The sequence below is a fragment of the Miscanthus floridulus genome, chromosome 12 (assembly GCF_019320115.1).
Source record: "Miscanthus floridulus cultivar M001 chromosome 12, ASM1932011v1, whole genome shotgun sequence".
Lineage (NCBI taxonomy): Eukaryota > Viridiplantae > Streptophyta > Magnoliopsida > Poales > Poaceae > Miscanthus > Miscanthus floridulus.
The window spans coordinates 68,818,174-68,835,754 of NC_089591.1; the positions used below are offsets into that span (position 1 = coordinate 68,818,174).

The 17,581-nt window shown below is 49.7% G+C and overlaps 1 pseudogene; it reads right to left on the bottom strand.

Annotated features, from left to right (window-relative positions):
• LOC136497202 (protein TORMOZ EMBRYO DEFECTIVE-like) overlaps positions 1-16,719 on the bottom strand; it is a 76,105-nt pseudogene extending 59,386 nt beyond the window's left edge.
• Positions 16,720-17,581: the final 862 nt, after the last annotated feature.

The following is a 17,581-nucleotide window of genomic DNA, read 5'->3' on the forward strand; positions in this document are numbered from 1 at the left end:
CACACAGGTCAGCTGTCACGCTTCAGGTTCAGGAGATGTAAAACCTGGTCCATCAGATTGCTGTTGCTTCACGGTGCTCGATGCAGATATCACAGTGAAAGAAGCTCACTGCACACTGCAGTGAAAGTGTGAAATCACTGCATGCCAAGTCGTGCTGTCGAGTGGAGTTTTCGTCCGAGCTGCTGCAGTCAATCGAGGGCACGCAGCCATCAGCAGTGACGTCGAGTCTTGTTCCATCTGGTTCCGGGCACTGGTCACACAAGTCACAGCCTGAGACCCGATCCGACCCGGCCCGGCACACATGTCCTCGTTTTCTCACTTTGTTGGTGTTGTTTGTTTATTGGTCAGAATACCTGGTGCTTTGTGCGGTTTCTTCGTCACTTGCTCCACCAATGCTGCTGTAGCCTCTAGGAGGCGCCCATTCAGGGCGGTGGCTAGTGCAGATGTGCCAAAGCACCCAGCCACGATTTTCCCGCTGTGAAAAAGTTACCACTAGCCAGCCACGCCGTTTTCGAGTCACGCCACCGGCAAGCGGATCAACCACGGCCGCACCGAGGGAGCTTCACCTGGCCAGGCGCCCAGGCCAGGGGAGGCGCAATGGGGCATCCGCCATCCGCGGCACAAGTATAAACCGATCACCACCGATGGATGGGCCGGGCAGGAGGGGATCAGATGCTCGCTTTCACATCCTCCAGTGTTTTTCAATTTCGCTTGACAATTTCACTCGAAGTCTACGCGCACCCTGCAGTGCAGTTGCTGCGTTATTCACGCATGGCGACGTGTGATGTAAGCCTGATGTATGATCATCATTTATCATCCCCCCTGCTTCACGGTCTCAATTTACGGGACGAAGCAACCGTATGCTACGAAAGCTCAGAAACGGCCAATGTGAGTGTGTGTGGAAGCTACGCGAGCCTAGCTAGGGTTACCATTGGCTCGTTCGTCCGTCCTTTTTTCTTGGGTGCTACAGGAGTGGAAGCATGCATATGCATGGGCACTGATCTGGCTGGACAGCATCGCGGTTGCGAGGAAAGGCTCCTCGAGAGCTGGCCGCCGGAGCGTTCGAAAAGGCTACGGCGTGTCTGGTTAATCATGCCGTGCATTATTCGGGATCCCGTGGCAGCCATTCATAATCGTCGTGTGGAAAGATGCCTGTTCCTGTTCTTGGTTCCGGCGGGCTGGGATGGGCATGCATGGGACCCCGGACACGGAGGAGAGATCCAGCCAGGAAAGAAGGGCAGCTCAAATATGCACCCATGCCGCGGGCATCCCCCCATCATCCTCATGTTCGTTTCGCTTATACGCTGTACTTTATCAGCCAACAAATAAAATTTTTCTCTCACAACAAATCAGCCAACCAACAGTACTTTCAGCCATGGCTTATCAGCCAAGCGAATACACCCGGTTCAGAGCATCATAATTGCAGTGCAAATGCAATGCTCGATCGATCGATCCATTGAGCTTTCGAACCAAGAGAGCGGGCCAGTAGGATTACATGATCACGTACGTATTCACGTTCATAGCGGCATGGAGCAGAGCTAGAGGCGTAGAGCTCCGTTTTATGCCAACGTACTGTGTAGTTGGAAGCAGGCCCGGTGCGGACCGGTCGGACGGAACACTTGTAAAGGCAGCGGAGCCAAGCCAAAGTCTTGCCGCTTTGGACTTTTGCTCCAGTAAAAAACGGATGGGATGACTCTCCATTTGCCCTGGAAGACTTTTGTTGCGCTGGGGGAGGACGGAGACGACCATGTCGTGCTGCTGATTTCATGGCGGCTGCCGGGTTGTTGGGGCAACGTCAGTCGTCAGTAGTATACGGCCAAGCAAATCAAATACTCCAGCACTGCAACGAAATTTTATTCTACCGGCCGCCTGCCTGTCCTTCCATTCCTTCCAGGACTCTCGTCGCCAGCTCCGGAAGTTGCAGCCGTAGCCGTAGCCGTAGCCGTCATGGTTCAGTAAAAGTGTGGGAACTGGAGCAACCAGAGAGCGAGCACCTGAGGTCACCGCCGGTTCGCCCGCTCTCGGTGGTGCCTGAGACCGACGGCACCCAGCAGCGACAGATAGTCCGTAATAAACAAGGCAACAGCGAGGCCGCGTGACGCCATGATGGCTCCGTTGCCTGCCGCAAGGAATGGCTGTCCTGGCGCCGCGCGCGCGGTGCGGTGGCGGGGACTTGCGTGGCCCGGGGATTAGTTAACCGTGTCTTCTCCGCCGCTCCGCGGCCGGCTGGCTTCCTGGGACTTTCCCGGGTCGTCGTTTCTTTCTCTTCTCGCCATGGCAATTCCCGGGCTGGCTGACACGCCGCCGGCGCGGGCGCTCGTTGCTTCGTTGGGGCGGGCGCCGGGTGCTTCACTTCCAAGAGACGACTTGCCAAGTCTCAAATCCGTCAAGATCGTTAAGTCTGCTGACGTACGGCGACGTGCACGCTCCCGATCGGGACTCTGCTGCTGCGGCCTGCGGTGGAGCGCCCAGTCGGACACTGCCTTTTGTCTCGAACTGCGGCTGCGCATGTACGTATGCACCACGTCCTTGTTCGTGTACATGTGCGCGGTCGTAGCTGATTGAATTGTTTCTGTTGAGTTGAGTTGATTTGCACGTACTCCCTTATAATGCATATAAGGCTGTGTTTAGTTCTCAAAAAGATTTTAAAGAGCTACAAGCATACATCGAATCTTACGATACGTGTATGGAGCATTAAATGTAGACGAAAAAAACTAATTACACGGTTTGGTTGAAAATCGCGAGACGAACGTTTTAGCCTAATTAGTCCACGATTGAACACTAATTGCCAAATAAAAACGAAAGTGCTACGGTAGCCAAATTTCTAAATTTCACGAACTAAACCCAGCCTAACTGCGCGGCTGTTTTGGTCAGGTCTCGTGCGATGCAAAGTCCAAACCGGGACCTGTTCTTCCGCACTACTAGGATACGAACTTTTGTTGACCGAAAGCAAAACGATTGAACACCTGGAAATCAGCTGTGTGGAGTCGAGGTACTAGTATGCTAGCGCTACAAATTTCTGCTTCAGATAATAGGGCCAGCCAGCATCCGAGTTTTTTTTATTTTATTTTTTGGCCTCAGCCAGCATCCGAGTTGACCCGGCGACGGATCGACGCCGCTGTGCACCTGTGCCGGAGCCCGGAGGCGGAAGAGGGAGACGGATGCCTGTTGCCTGTTGGTGAGGTGACTGACGGCCGGGGAGCCGCCACGCGAGGGGCATGAGGGGTCCCGTGCGCGGCCTCACGTGTCGCTCGAGCACATGGCTAGGGAATCGGCCGGCACGGCTCGCGCACCGGGGCGGGCACAGCGACGTCCCCCCGTTCCGCCACGTTTATTGGCTGAACCTTCTGGCGCGCTCCGCGTCTGCAGCCTGGGAACAAAATAAAAACGCATCCACATCGTCTTGCCTCGGGACTCCCGCCACCCCCTGCCGGTGCCGGGCCACCTACCGTGGTCCTCACGGCTTGCCTGAACAGAGCAGTAACAGCGACCGGTGGTTTTTCAATGGTCAGGTTGTCCTAGGCAGACTAGAGAGATTGTGCTTGGAGGAGAAGCCGCATGTAGTTATCATCATCATCAGAGCTCTTTGAACTGAAGCATCCGTTCCCACGCAACCGAGGCTTAACTGTAGCGGTAACGGTACACTACTGCGCTTGAGTTGTGAACTTTAAGGATTGTCAAAGCTTGATCCTTTTCTTGTGGCTGTTGTGAACGAAATTACGGGGACATAGAATGAAGGATTCGTTCCGAGGATTGCGCCGATTCCAAGGAAAAAAAAAGGAAACTTGTCGGTGTTTTGAGTTACCTAATAGTAAATTTTTAGATTACGCGTCAGGCTTGATGATGTGCCCGGAAGGCACAAATGTTATACTGGTTCGGGCGGAATGTCTCTACGTCCAGTTCGCTGCTGCTCGTGTTATCGACACTGAAAGTTTGTAGTAGGGGTTACAGACAGGCGAAACAGAAAGGATCCCAAGTCTCTGATGTGTGCGTATGCTGCTAAGGCGTATCGAGCCGTGTCCAGTCGTATACAGCCGTGCCCTTTATGGGCGTCCTGCTTCCCCTTTTATAGACAAAGGGGAAGAGCAGGTTACAGAGAAAAAGAGAGAAAAGCTAAGGAGAAGAAGGCTTTCAGGACTGTCTGGTCTTTCTTCTCCTTTATGCGGGTCCGACGATATTGTAGACGGTGACAGGGACGATTCCATGTCGGGCTCCTGTTCACCGTTGATGCCACGCCCTGACGACACAACGAACCGACGTGCTGGTCAGTGGCCATACGGGGTGTAGACAGTATAGTGACCACACGTCCGTCACTGTGGGCGATGTGGATTCCCTAGAGTGACATGTCGTGGCCATAGGTCACGTCGAGACGTGCCTGCTCCCTGCACGGTGCCAGAAGTTTGACCTTGGGTTGTACCTTCTAACCCGTAGTGGTTGACGGCGGTACAACCTTTCGTCGGGAGCCGCGCCTGAGGGGTCGGGTGAGACGGAGCCCCCCGACCTAGAGGCGGGGCAAGACGGAGCCTGCCCCAAGTGGTAGGGCAAGATAGAGCCCCTGACCCAGAGATCGGGTGAGGCAGAGCCCCTGACCCAGAGGCCGGGTGAGGCGAAGCCCCCGACCTAGAGGACGGACAAGGCTGAGCCCTTGACCCAGAGGTCGGGCAAGGCGGAGCCCGCCCCCTAGTGGTCGGGCGAGCCGGATCCCGTGCCCCAGCGGTCGGGCGAGGCGGAACCTACGCACCTGGGGGTTGGTTGGAGCTATAGTTGTGCACTTGACTGCTCGGATGAATCAATGTTGATAATTATTAGCTCCTCCTCGTCGGATACCCTAGTATTGGTCCCCAACAGTAGCCCCCGTGTGATTCGGGTAGAATCGCCCGGAGGATTTTTTGACTTGCCAGTGGGTGCGCGCGAGCGCACCCAATAGGTGTAGCCCCCAAGCCTACGGAGGAGTAGAATACTCCTTCAGAGGCTTTTTCAGATGGGAGGACTCTGAGGGCCTTAGCCTTCTTTTTGTTGCCCACGACGTGTTCTAGGGACAACGATTCCTTTCATCATGATCGGACCTCTTGTGGGTTTAGCCGTGAGATTTGGTGGATCAAAAAAGGTCTTTCTTGATTCCGACCCCTACGGGGGTCTGATCGACCTACCGTCGTTCTATGACCACGAGTTCGGTCTCCTTGCGAGTCTAACTTTCCTTGAGCCCCCGCACGTAGCAGGGTTCGGTCGAGAGTCGGCTCGTTTTGTGATCGTCTTCCCTCAAATGTTTTTTGTGATAAAAATGGAGGGGCTGAGCCGTGCCATGATTTTTCTCTATGGACGAATCATGGTGCTCGATGAGCTGTTAATGGGCTAGTCCTAGTGGGGCCCAGCATCCTGTTCGTGGGGGTCCGGCTTGGGTCGGGTGGTGACCGACTCCAGATTCTCAACGGTCAATCCATATAGTTCTTGGGTCAAAAACCATGGATTGTATCCGGCCAAGACTCGAACACGGGCCAGGATGCCATGTGGCGCTCGTGCGCCCAGGTACTGGCTGCTAGCGGGCCCACCTCTTTCCACCCCTCACTCTAAAGGTGCCCGGAGCGGTTGTCGAACCCGTCAGTGGGCCAACCTTCGAACTCCTAGGCATAAACGGGTCGTAGGAGCGTTTTCAGCTCTGTATCCCTCTTACCTGTGACCGGTAGTGGCCCCTTCAGGGAGGCAAAACATTCGGCGCATTTTCCGAGGGGACAGCCAGAGGTTGCGTGCATGGAGATCTAGGCAAGCGGTTGGTTTCCTCGCACCCGTCGCCCCTATAAAACCAAAGGGTTAGCCCTCCGTGTTTCATACGCATGCCTGCATCCTTACCTCCACAGCCACGCCACCACCGCCAGTGCTAGGGTTTCCTGCCTTCGCATCTCCACCGCCGTTGAGCTCACATTCATTCGCCCCTACTTTCCAATGGATCCGTAGTGCCGCTCTGACATCACCTTCCAGTGCATGGAGGGCCTCGTCCATCATGGTCTTCTTTGCGCACAGACCATGTCCGAGGAGTGGTTGCTGCCTGGCAACGAGGATGCACTATCGCCGCCCAATGGCTATGTGGCGTCATTCGCCCTACTTCCACGAGCGTGGGCTCACGACCCCCTGCCCACAAATTCCTCTGGGGGCTGCTGCACTTCTACAAGATTGAGCTACAACATCTCAATCCTAACGGGATCCAATACATGGCGGTGTTTGTCGCGCTGTGCGAAGGATTCCTAGGGATCAGTGCTCACTTTGACTTGTGGAGGTATTTCTTCACCGTCAACCTTTAGAAGAAGAGGGAGAAGGGCAGGCAAGCAGGAGCTGCACATGCTGATGGGGTGCACCGGCATCCAGCTTCGGAACAATTAGGTCAGCGAGTACCTGTCCATGTGGCTCTCGATGTCCAACAAGGGGTGGCACTCGCAATAGTTCTACCTCAAGAACGCCGCCGACGCCCCTCTGCTAGAGTTCACCGAGCGCCTGATCGAAGAGGCCCCTGGAGCCAGTGGAGGAAGTGGGGTGCATCTCAGAGAAGGAAAAGAAGAGGATCCGAGACCACATCACCGCCATCCATATTCTGAAGGAGAACGGCCTAAAGGGTCAGGCATCATCGGGGCTTACCATGCGAGGAGAGTGGCGCCACCGATGAGGCGCGCACTCTCGCTATACGCGATGGTGCCCAAGGCATCAGTTTGGCGGAATGACGCTCGTCGAGGGAACGCTCCCCAACTCCTGAGATCGTGCAACACATCAAGGAGGTGATGGAGCTCTACGGGATGATGTGGGTGTTGCTCTTGACTTTGTCTACCCGGTGCTAGGGCATCCCTCGATGTGGCCGGAACTAGGCTACATCGTTTTCGTAAGTTTTCCTTTCTCCTGCCTCTGCTTCAGTTGATTTCCTGACCCATGAGACTAACTCTAAGAGGGGCAGGACTAGCCGAGGGACCTCATCCTCATGGATCACCTGGCGCCGCTGCCAAGGGTTTTGGCTGTGAGGGCGGCGAATCGCACCAAGCATGAGTGGCTAAGGAAGGTGAAGGAGGACAAGAAGAGAAAGAAGCAGCGGAAGCTACGGGCACGGGGAACGAGGGGAGGATACTGACAACGACGATGATGGCAACAACAACAAAGTGATGAAGGAAGAAACGCTAGCCGACGATATTGAGTGGGACAACCTTGAGAACGCGGATGCATTGATAGGCATCGGTTCATCGTTGTAGGCATCAGGACCCTTCCTATTCCACGGAGGGAAGGGCACATCAGGGGAACCGGTAGGGGCGGGCCATTTTGATGATGCCCCCTAGGAACCGATGGAGGCGGGACACACCACCGGCCTACCCTAGGAGCCAACAGAGGTGGGTGGCTCCACCGTCATGCCCCAGGAGCCAGCAGAGGTGGGCAGCTCCAACGTCGTGCCCTAGGAGCTATCAAGGGCGAGCACCTCTGCTTAGGAGCAGAGGGCGAGCTCAAAATGGCCCCATTCTGACGAGATGGAGTAGGGGTCGGGGGATTCATCCCCTGAACGCATCTGCCGCTCGATGGCACCAAGGTGAGCTGTCAACTCCTTTGTTTTTCCTATTTTAATCGGACTTCATCGTGACTTATGTTTTTCACTTCTTGCAGCGTTGGCAGGCATCGGAATCCTTTGGTGTCGGTGCTGAAGAAGAGCGTTGCCCTCCAATCAAGACGGCAACCGTCAACTGGTGTCGCGCCCAGGTCGGGCGGGGGCGGCGTCGGTGTGGCCATTTTGAAGAAATTTGAAGAAGACATGGCTTGCAAGTTGGAACAATATAATTACAATAGATCAATTTGTGTACAAAGACAATGCACAAAAGATTAACTAAATAAAATAGGGGCTGGGCATGGAATTTATACCAGGCGATGATCTCTGTTTGGCGTCTCCGATCTGGGTCCGGCCATCTGGGATTGCGACTAGGTCTCAACTCTCGAGCGACCAACAACGGCGAGGGCGAGGAACAAGTCCAAGCGACGAAGCCACGAACTCACGAAGGGTTAGGAACTTACGTGAAGAAGAATCGCCAGCCACAGACTTTTCCGACTCACGATCGTGGACTCAATGTGTGGTGCTTTTCTCCGGTAGGAGTAGGAGGCCACGTTTATTGGGCCTGTGGCTAATTTACTAATTAAAACAAGCCCACAATTATTATATATACTTAGGATACTTTGTAAATTTTAGGGCCCATGAATTTTTGGGGCCCAGTTCGGTCGCACTGCCCGCACGGGCTCGAGGACGCCATTGCTCATGGGTGGTAGAATACACCGTTTGTAGCAGAATATTATATATATATTTATATATAAGCAAGCATCTTACTTGCAATTATATATGTTGAAAGCGTAACAGAATGTTTCACTTGCCTTCTTAAGGAAATCTTCCTGCTTATCTTCCATGGTGCAATCATGCCACAGGTTGACGACAGCATCGGCTCCACCAGTAGCAACCATTTCGGTTTTCATGCCAACAGCCAATGCCCAGACCTATGGAACAAATAATAGGGAGTTTGAGTCCCCTCCAGCAATGAGACAGAAAAGGAACTCTTCCCTCATGCATGGCAATGATGTCATACCTTCCCATCATGCTTATCATAAGTAGCAATGCATTCATTTGTCTCGATTGTCCATAGCTTCCCTAGACCATCACTTCCTACATTTAGGAACATCAGAAGAACAGAATCAACTTGAAAGGATAAAATATACCTAAAGACTTAGCCTTAGATAGGAGTGCTTGGAAAATAGTTATTCACGTGCCTGAACCTTTATGGCTTCTGCTGGGTTTCAATTCTAGCCTACCCCAACTTGTTTGGGACTTAAAAGCTTTTTTGTTGTTGTTGTTGTTGTAGAAGAAGAAGAACAGAATCAACAAGACTCCCTAAAGGCTCAAGATAATAACTTGGACGAACAGCTTATTTTCTATTACCACAAGAAACAACTTCAGTTCCACGTGAAAGGAAAGAAGCTTGCAGAACACTTATGTATGACCCTCAAATGTATTCAAGCATGAGCCATCAGCAATGGACCATATTTTGATTGTTCTATCACCAGAGGATGTCATGACACATGGTTCAACAGGAGAAAACTCAACTGACCAGATTCCTCTTTTGTGCCCCTTAAGGACAACAGAGGACACTAGGTTAGGGAGTAGCCATATGCAAGCAGTTCGGTCCTACAAAACAAAATTTGATAATATATAATGAAAATCACATGATGTAAGCCAGATAAAAGCACATCTAAAAGAACTACACCCTCATTTCCAAATTATAGGTCACTTTAGCTCGGTCCTAAGCCAAATTTATAAATTCTGACCAAGTTTTTAGGAAAAAAATATATAATTAAGACATTTCTGGTGGATTTAATGAAACAAATTTAATGGTGTAGATATAATGAATTTTTCAATAACCATGCTCAAAATTAGAGAAGTTTGACTTAGGACAAAACCAAAGTGACCTATAATTTGGAATAGATGAAGTATCATGCTACAATCTTACCTCAGAACCACTGCAAACAAGGCCATCATTAGGTGAAATTGCCAGAGAATTAATATCTTTATCATGTGCAGCTACAACAACCTTTGCTTTAAGAGGGACTTCATCCTCAGCATCACCAAGGGCATCATCCCAGGTCCATACCTTGATGGTTCGATCGCTAACAAAAAGATAATCTTAATAACAATTTTGGTGTCACTTCAATTTTGGTGTCACTTCAGACAAACAAAGATCACAGAAACTGAAGAGCAAACCTGCTGCCACTAACAAAATAGTTCTTTGTTTTCTTTGAGAAGGCAACAGAACCAACAGCTCCCAGATGGCCTTTGCCAATGCCAATACAGTTTTTTCTTTCAGCATCCCATAACCTCACCTGTGTACAAAAGATCACACTCAAAAATAGGAAAAGCAGCACAAGAATGTACTCAACAGCAGTGAGGATTATCAAAAGAAACCACAAACAAAAACGTTAGGGTAAGTCAACATAGTTTTCAGGTCCAGACATCACAACTTACAGTATTATCCTTACTTACAGTATTATCCTTGCTCCCAGTTACAACAACTGTCTTCCCAGAAGCAGAGACACAGGTGTCAATGCAGCAACAACAACAACAACAAAGCCTTTAAGTCCCAAACAAGTTGGAGTAGGCTAGAATTGAAACCCAACAGAAGCAATCAAGGTTCAGGCACGTGAATAGCTATCTTCCAAGCACTCCTATCTAAGGCTAAGTCTTTGGGTATATTCCATCCTTTCAAGTCTCCTTTTATTGCCTCTACCCAAGTCAACTTCGGTCTTCCTCTGCCTCTCTTCACGTTACTATCCTGACTTAGGATTCCACTACGCACCGGTGCATCTGGAGGTCTCCGTTGCACATGTCCAAACCATCTCAATCGGTGTTGGACAAGCTTTTCTTCAATTGGCGCTACCCCTAATCTCTCACGTATATCATCGTTCGGAACTCGATCCCTTCTTGTATGACCGCAAATCCAACGCAACATACGCATTTCCGCGACACTTAGCTGTTGAATATGTCGTCTTTTCGTAGGCCAACATTCTGCACCATACAACATAGCAGGTCTAATCGCCGTCCTATAAAACTTGCCTTTTAGCTTCTGTGGTACCCTTTTGTCACATAGGACACCAGACGCTTGCCGCCACTTCATCCACCCTGCTTTAATTCTATGGCTAACATCTTCATCAATATCCCCGTCCCTCTGTAGCATTGATCCTAAATATCGAAAGGTATCCTTCCTAGGCACTACTTGACCTTCCAAACTAACATCTTCCTCCTCCCGAGTAGTAGTGCCAAAGTCACATCTCATATACTCAGTTTTAGTTCTACTAAGTCTAAAACCTTTGGACTCCAAAGTCTCCCGCCATAACTCCAGTTTCTGATTCACTCCTGTCCGGCTTTCATCAACTAGCACTACATCGTCCGCGAAAAGCATACACCTAGGGATATCCCCTTGTATGTCCCTTGTGACCTCATCCATCACTAAAGCAAATAAATAAGGGCTCAAAGCTGACCCTTGATGTAGTCCTATCCTAATCGGGAAGTCATCCGTGTCTCCATCACTTGTTCGAACTCTAGTCACAACATTGCTGTACATGTCCTTAATGAGCCCGACGTACTTCGTTGGGACTTTATGTTTGTCCAAAGCCCACCACATAACATTCCTTGGTATTTTATCATAAGCCTTCTCCAAGTCAATAAAAACCATGTGTAGGTCCTTCTTCTTCTCCCTATACCGCTCCATAACTTGTCTTATTAAGAAAATGGCTTCCATGGTTGACCTTCCGGGCATGAAACCAAATTGGTTCATAGAGACCCGCGTTATTGCTCTCAAGCGATGCTCGATAACTCTCTCCCATAGCTTCATAGTATGGCTCATCAACTTAATTCCCCGGTAATTTGTACAACTTTGAATATCCCCTTTATTCTTGTAGATCGGTACCAATATACTTCTCCTCCACTCATCAGGCATTTTGTTCGATCGAAAAATATGGTTGAACAGCTTGGTTAACCATACTACAGCTATGTCCCGGAGGCATCTCCACACCTCGATTGGGATACCATCCGGTCCCATCGCCTTACCTCCTTTCATCCTTTTCAACGCCTCTCTGACCTCAGATTCTTGGATTCTCCGCACAAAGCGCCTATTGGTGTCATCAAAAGAGTCATCCAACTGAAAGGTTGTGTCCATATTCTCACCTTTGAACAATTTATCAAAATACTCTTGCCATCGATGTCGGATCTCATCCTCCTTTACCAAGAGATGCTCCCTTTCATCCTTAATGCACTTAACTTGGTTGAAGTCCCGTGTCTTTCTCTCACGAACCCTAGCCATCCTATAAATGTCCTTCTCTCCTTCCTTCGTACTTAAATGTTGGTAAAGATCCTCGTACGCTCTACCCTTTGCCACACTTACAGCTCGCTTTGCAGTCTTCTTTGCCACCTTATACTTCTCTATGTTGTCCACACTCCTGTCATGGTACAAGCGTCTATAGCATTCTTTCTTCTCCTTAATAGCCCTTTGGACTTCCTCGTTCCACCACCAAGTATCTTTAGCCTCGTGTCCCCTTCTTTTGGTTACTCCACACACCTCTGAGGCTACCTTCCGAATGTTGGTTGCCATCTTGTCCCACATATTGTTTATGTCGTCTTCTTCCTTCCAAGAGCCCTCTTTGATAGCCCTTCCCCTAAATACCTCTGACGTCTCCCCTTTCAGTTTCCACCACTTTGTTCTTTCAATCTTAGCTTGTTTATCCCTACGGGCACGCACCTGAAAACGAAAATCTACCACCAAAAGCTTATGTTGAGAAACAACACACTCCACTGGTATCACCTTGCAATCCAAGCATGCTCGTTTGTCCTTTCTTCTTGCGAGGACAAAGTCAATCTGGCTACAGTGTTGTCCGCTACTGAAGGTCACTAGATGAGATTCTCTCTTTCTAAAGAAAGTGTTGGCTATCATCAGGTCAAAAGCTACCGCGAAGTCCAGAACTTCCTCCCCCTCCTGATTCCTACTACCATACCCAAAACCTCCATGAACTGCCTCGAAACCTGCGCTTGTAGTACCTACATGCCCATTAAGATCTCCTATAAAAAGCTTCTCACTACTAGGTATAGCTCTAACCAGGCCATCTAAGTCTTCCCAGAACTGTCTCTTAGCACTCTCGTCGAGGCCTACTTGGGGAGCATACGCACTAATTACGTTCAAGACCATATCACCCACGACAAGCTTGACTAAGATAATCCTATCTCCTTGCCTTCTCACTCCCGCCACACCATTCTTGAGGCTCTTATCAATCAAAACTCCTACTCCATTTCTATTCGCGACTGTCCCTGTGTACCAAAGCTTGAAACCTGTATTGTCCACCTCCTTCGCCTTCTGACCCTTCCATTTAGTCTCTTGAACGCATAATATATTTACACGCCTCCTAGTCGCGGTATCAACTAATTCTCTTAACTTACCTGTAAGTGACCCTACATTCCAACTACCTAAACGGATCCTAGCTGGTTCGACTAGCTTCCTTACCCTTTGCACCCGTCGACTCTGAATGCAAACAACTATTTCGGTGTGGCCAGCAAGTACATAAGAACATGACATCGACGCCACATCATAAACACGGACCTGAATATGTAGGTAACGGTTTCATAAGTTTCAAGTGCATTAGCCAACAAGAACTGTGCAGACATCATTTACGAATAGCTCACCTGCTCCAAGTTGGTAGCTACAGCAAGATATTGTTCGTCCTCCCCGACAAACTTCAAGCCAAGAATCTCATCATTATACCCCTATTAGTCGTCTATATAGGGACAGTTCAAAGGTCCCATCATCAGTTCTTTTGGGACAATAGAACAAAAACTGCTGATCAGCAGTAACACATAGCAATCCTTGATCATTTGGCAACATAACAGCAGATGTAAAGCCCCTTCTTGTTTCCTCGTTCTCTGAGTTAACAGTGTTACATCAGATGTTTCCTGCTCGAATACGCAAAGACAACTATAGAAGACCAGAAAAGCCATTGATTGCATAAAAAAGGGCAGACCCAGTGCCGGAGGCTCCCACATGAGTGAGGTCTAGGGAAGGGATAAACCGAGACAAGCCTTTCCCCCGCAAAATCTACGGAGAGGCTGCTTCGAACCCACGACCTGGTGACTCAGTGAGATAACTCTCACCACTGCACCAGGCCCCATTGATTGCATGTACTACAGAAATATGCAAAGAACAAAGTAGGATATAAATGCAAACTAATGTACCTCTCCAAGCACCAAATACGCACGACCCCACGTTCACCAACTGTAAGAAAATAACCAGACACTTTCTCCTTTATATTTGCCACTTCTATGCCCAAACAAGCCAAGAACTCACTTCCTGATCCAATGAAGGAAACAGCTTCTATCATTTCATATGTCGGTATTGTCTTCTTTGAGCTGTACTTACGAATATCCCACGTGGTAACAATCTGCAGATGTTCCATATATTCAGAATTACCAGTAACTCCACACAGAAAATGCACACCACAGTAAACTCCTATGTTAGAAATATCAAAATTCAAGCAAAACAGGTACTCCTATGACCACCACTTTTTGAGCACAAAGGTCCACATACAAAATGGGACGAAAATTTTCAACCTCTAACACTTCCAGTAAATTTTGACTGTTTTGAGCCCCCCAACTTACTCTATATTCTGAAGAGCTCATAGAGCCCTAAGAATATACTACCTCCGGTCACAAAAACATGTCGTTTAAGACAAAATTTGGTCAAACCTTAAAAACTAAAGACATCAATAACAATTACATTATTCAGTTTGGAAACATGTAAGTTATATGTGTAGATTTGTAATCAAAATATCTGCAAAATCTTTTAATTTGAAGGATTCTAAGAATATATTCTAGAAAAAATGGCTGGACAAAGATAGACATCAAAGACTGCAAAGTCAAATTTGTCGAGCATTTTTTACCGTAGGGATTATGGATATATTTCAGTACAAGAGAAGTATAAATGTTTCACTTTAAAACATATGTAATGATAGCAGAATGGAAGCTCAAGAATACATAACAGACATGAGACCACTCATACCTTATCCCTCCCAGCGCTCAGCAATGTTTGTCCATCATCAGACAATGTCAATGAAGTGACTGCTGAAAAATGCTCTTTAAGCACAGCAACACATTTTTTAGTTTCAAGGTTCCACACTCGCACAGTGCCATCTTCACTTCCTGAAAACAACTGGAGATCCAGCACACAAAGATTATCTTGGGCTCACCAAAAGGAAGTGGAATACACTGCATACATGGAGGGAGGGGGGACCAGTAGAGCTCAGTAAAAGTAATACATTGATTTGAACTAACAAGCTCCCAGAGCCATTTTCAGCGATCCAGTTCAATAAAAGCACAATTCCTTATCTTCAAAAAATTGTCCTCACCAGAAGACTTTTTGGATCTTTGTGGAACATAATGGTCGTCACAACGCCTGTATGGCCTCTTAAGGAAATGGGTGCAAAATCCACCATCCACATCCCATACGCAGACCTTCTTGTCTGCTCCGGCAGTTGCAAGCAAACCACCAGAAGCAAGGCATGCCATGGTCATGATAGGACCATCATGTCCCTGTACAGCATAAGTTAAATACATTAGTTTACCTCAAATGGCAGTAAACTAGCATCGTATTAACATAATGGCATCAGCAAAATTTAATTGTATAAAAGATGTTGGCCTGTAGTGGTAAATCAGCCATGCAGTCTCTAAGTTAACTAATTAATTAACACAACAATTAGTATGGCAGGGATGAAGATCAAACAATGAAAAATTGAAAAGTTGTGCACATGCCCTGTAAGAAATTGGTATGTCTGATTATAACATCACGTTGGTTAGTGGAAATAATAAAGGTATCCTTTATCTTTGCACAATTAACCAGAAAAAGATATGAAGGTAAAACTAAGACATTAAATTACAACATCCACATTTAATTTAACTTCGCACAAATCACAATTTATGAAAAGCAGTACATGAGGTCCGGTATTCTAGAAGTGTGCGATAAAATATTTTTTGTAAGGAAACTAGTAGAGTCTCGCTTGGAGGAATTCTGGAGGAATTTGGATGGTTTTGAGGAATGCTGGAGGAATTTGTGAGAGAAAAACACTGGTTCCGGATGAAAAAAGAAACGGATCAAGCCGGGTTTAAAGGCACGCGAACGGGGCCTAATAGCAAAGCTCTTGAGAAGCTTCTAAAACTTCAATCCATTTAATTTCCCACTGTTACTATACCAATGAGGCAATGACCCCTATCCCTAGTTCCCTACCCAACACACTGTAACCAAGATATCAAACGAATAATGTTCCAGGATGAGGAGCTGGATAGCTTAGAATATGTGCATTTGACAGTTCTGACATTCACACAAGGATACAAGCTTCCTAAAATTGCTTGTTATGCCGTGCACTACATTCAAACTGTCGAAACTACTTCCAGAACTCCGAGATTTTTGTTATGCCGTGAATAAGCTCCGGGTTACTTTATAGCTAGATACAGGGTCATCATCTAGCAGCATTCACATAAAATTGCTTTCCTGTGGTCGAATTCACTAATCCGTGCACAGCAATGTGGATACCAGGGAGCACCACGAAACACACGACAGCTCAATACTCACCTTCCAGCTGCGTATGCATGTTCGGGATGCGAGGTCCCAGACTCTAATAAGCCTGCTGTGGCCCGCGGCGAAGATGAGCCGTGAGTCGGGGGACAGCGCCAGCGCGGTGATGGCCTCCGAGTCGCCGTCGACGGGCTCCCCTATGGCGGAGGCGTCCGCGGCGGACACCACGCGCACCTCCCCACCGCATGCGCACGCGAGGAAGGCCTCAGCCTCGGCGCCGCCCTCGCTATCACCGCCGGGGGCGAGCCCGACGGCAAAGGGCCCGCCAGTGTAGAACTGCTGCAGGGAGCGGTCGCAAGCGGTAGTTCTTCTTAAGAGCATGCGTCGAAGCCATGGCAGGTTCTGGCGGCCGCGGCAACGGCAACGGCGGGGGGGATCGTCGGAGCTAGGGTTTTGCGGCGGGGCGCGTTTGGTTGCCCGCATGCCCTCCGGCCAGGCCCGTCGCATGCACAGCCTGCCTGCCTGCCTCGTGCCAGTAGTACTAGTAGTCTACGGAGTAGTACCCTTTACAATGCCGGAACGTACGAACGGGCCATACGCGCGGCGTACGCTGGTGGCAAACGGGGTGAGAGGTGGGGGACCGGGCGCGGGCGGTGCCAGTGCGCCATGGCACGCGAGCGAGCACACAGTGTAGTACTCGTAGGTGGTGTAGGGAGCCCTGCGGCTGCCACCTCTGCAACCGCAAGCGTCTCCATCGACCGACGGCCGGAATTGAGGTACGGCACCGCGCCTCATCCGGTCCGGTGTCCGGGATGCCACGCCCACGTCATCGGGGTCGGGACGGGCGCCCCTTTCCATGCGCGGCGGATCGGCCCGGCGGGCGCGCAGCGCAGGGCCACGGACCGCGGTGTCGCGACGCGCACCGCGCGCATTATTGGCGGCCGGCCGGATGATGTGGCGGTGCACGGCCGGGCCACCAGCCTGCTGCGGGTGCGTAGTAGTACGTGCGTCGCAGCTGAGCCGCTTGGAGAGAATCTCAAACGTCCTCCTGCGCCTGCTGCCCGGTCGCCGGCCGGACTGCTGGTGCTGGCCCGATCCATCTCGTCGGGTCGACGTCGTCGCCAATGCTTGCAAGGCAAAAGCTGCACCTGGTATGGGGCTCTCGTACGTGCTGATGCAGATGCAGATGCTGGCCGTATCAATCGCAGTATGTTAACGTGCATTGCTCGCATCACCACATGATAACCACCACGCCATGCTCCGACGGGGACATGCATGCATGCACGTACGAGGCGCGGTCCACATGACACCATCCTTGCACTGCCCGGCAGCTCTGCTTCGACGCAGGGAGGCACCGCGCGCTGGGTTTTGACGTTTATTTTGTACAGCTCTGCACTGCATCTGCATGCCGACCCTTGGATTTGGATACACACCGAGCGAGCTGGGCCTTTCTCTGCACATGCACATCACAGATAATT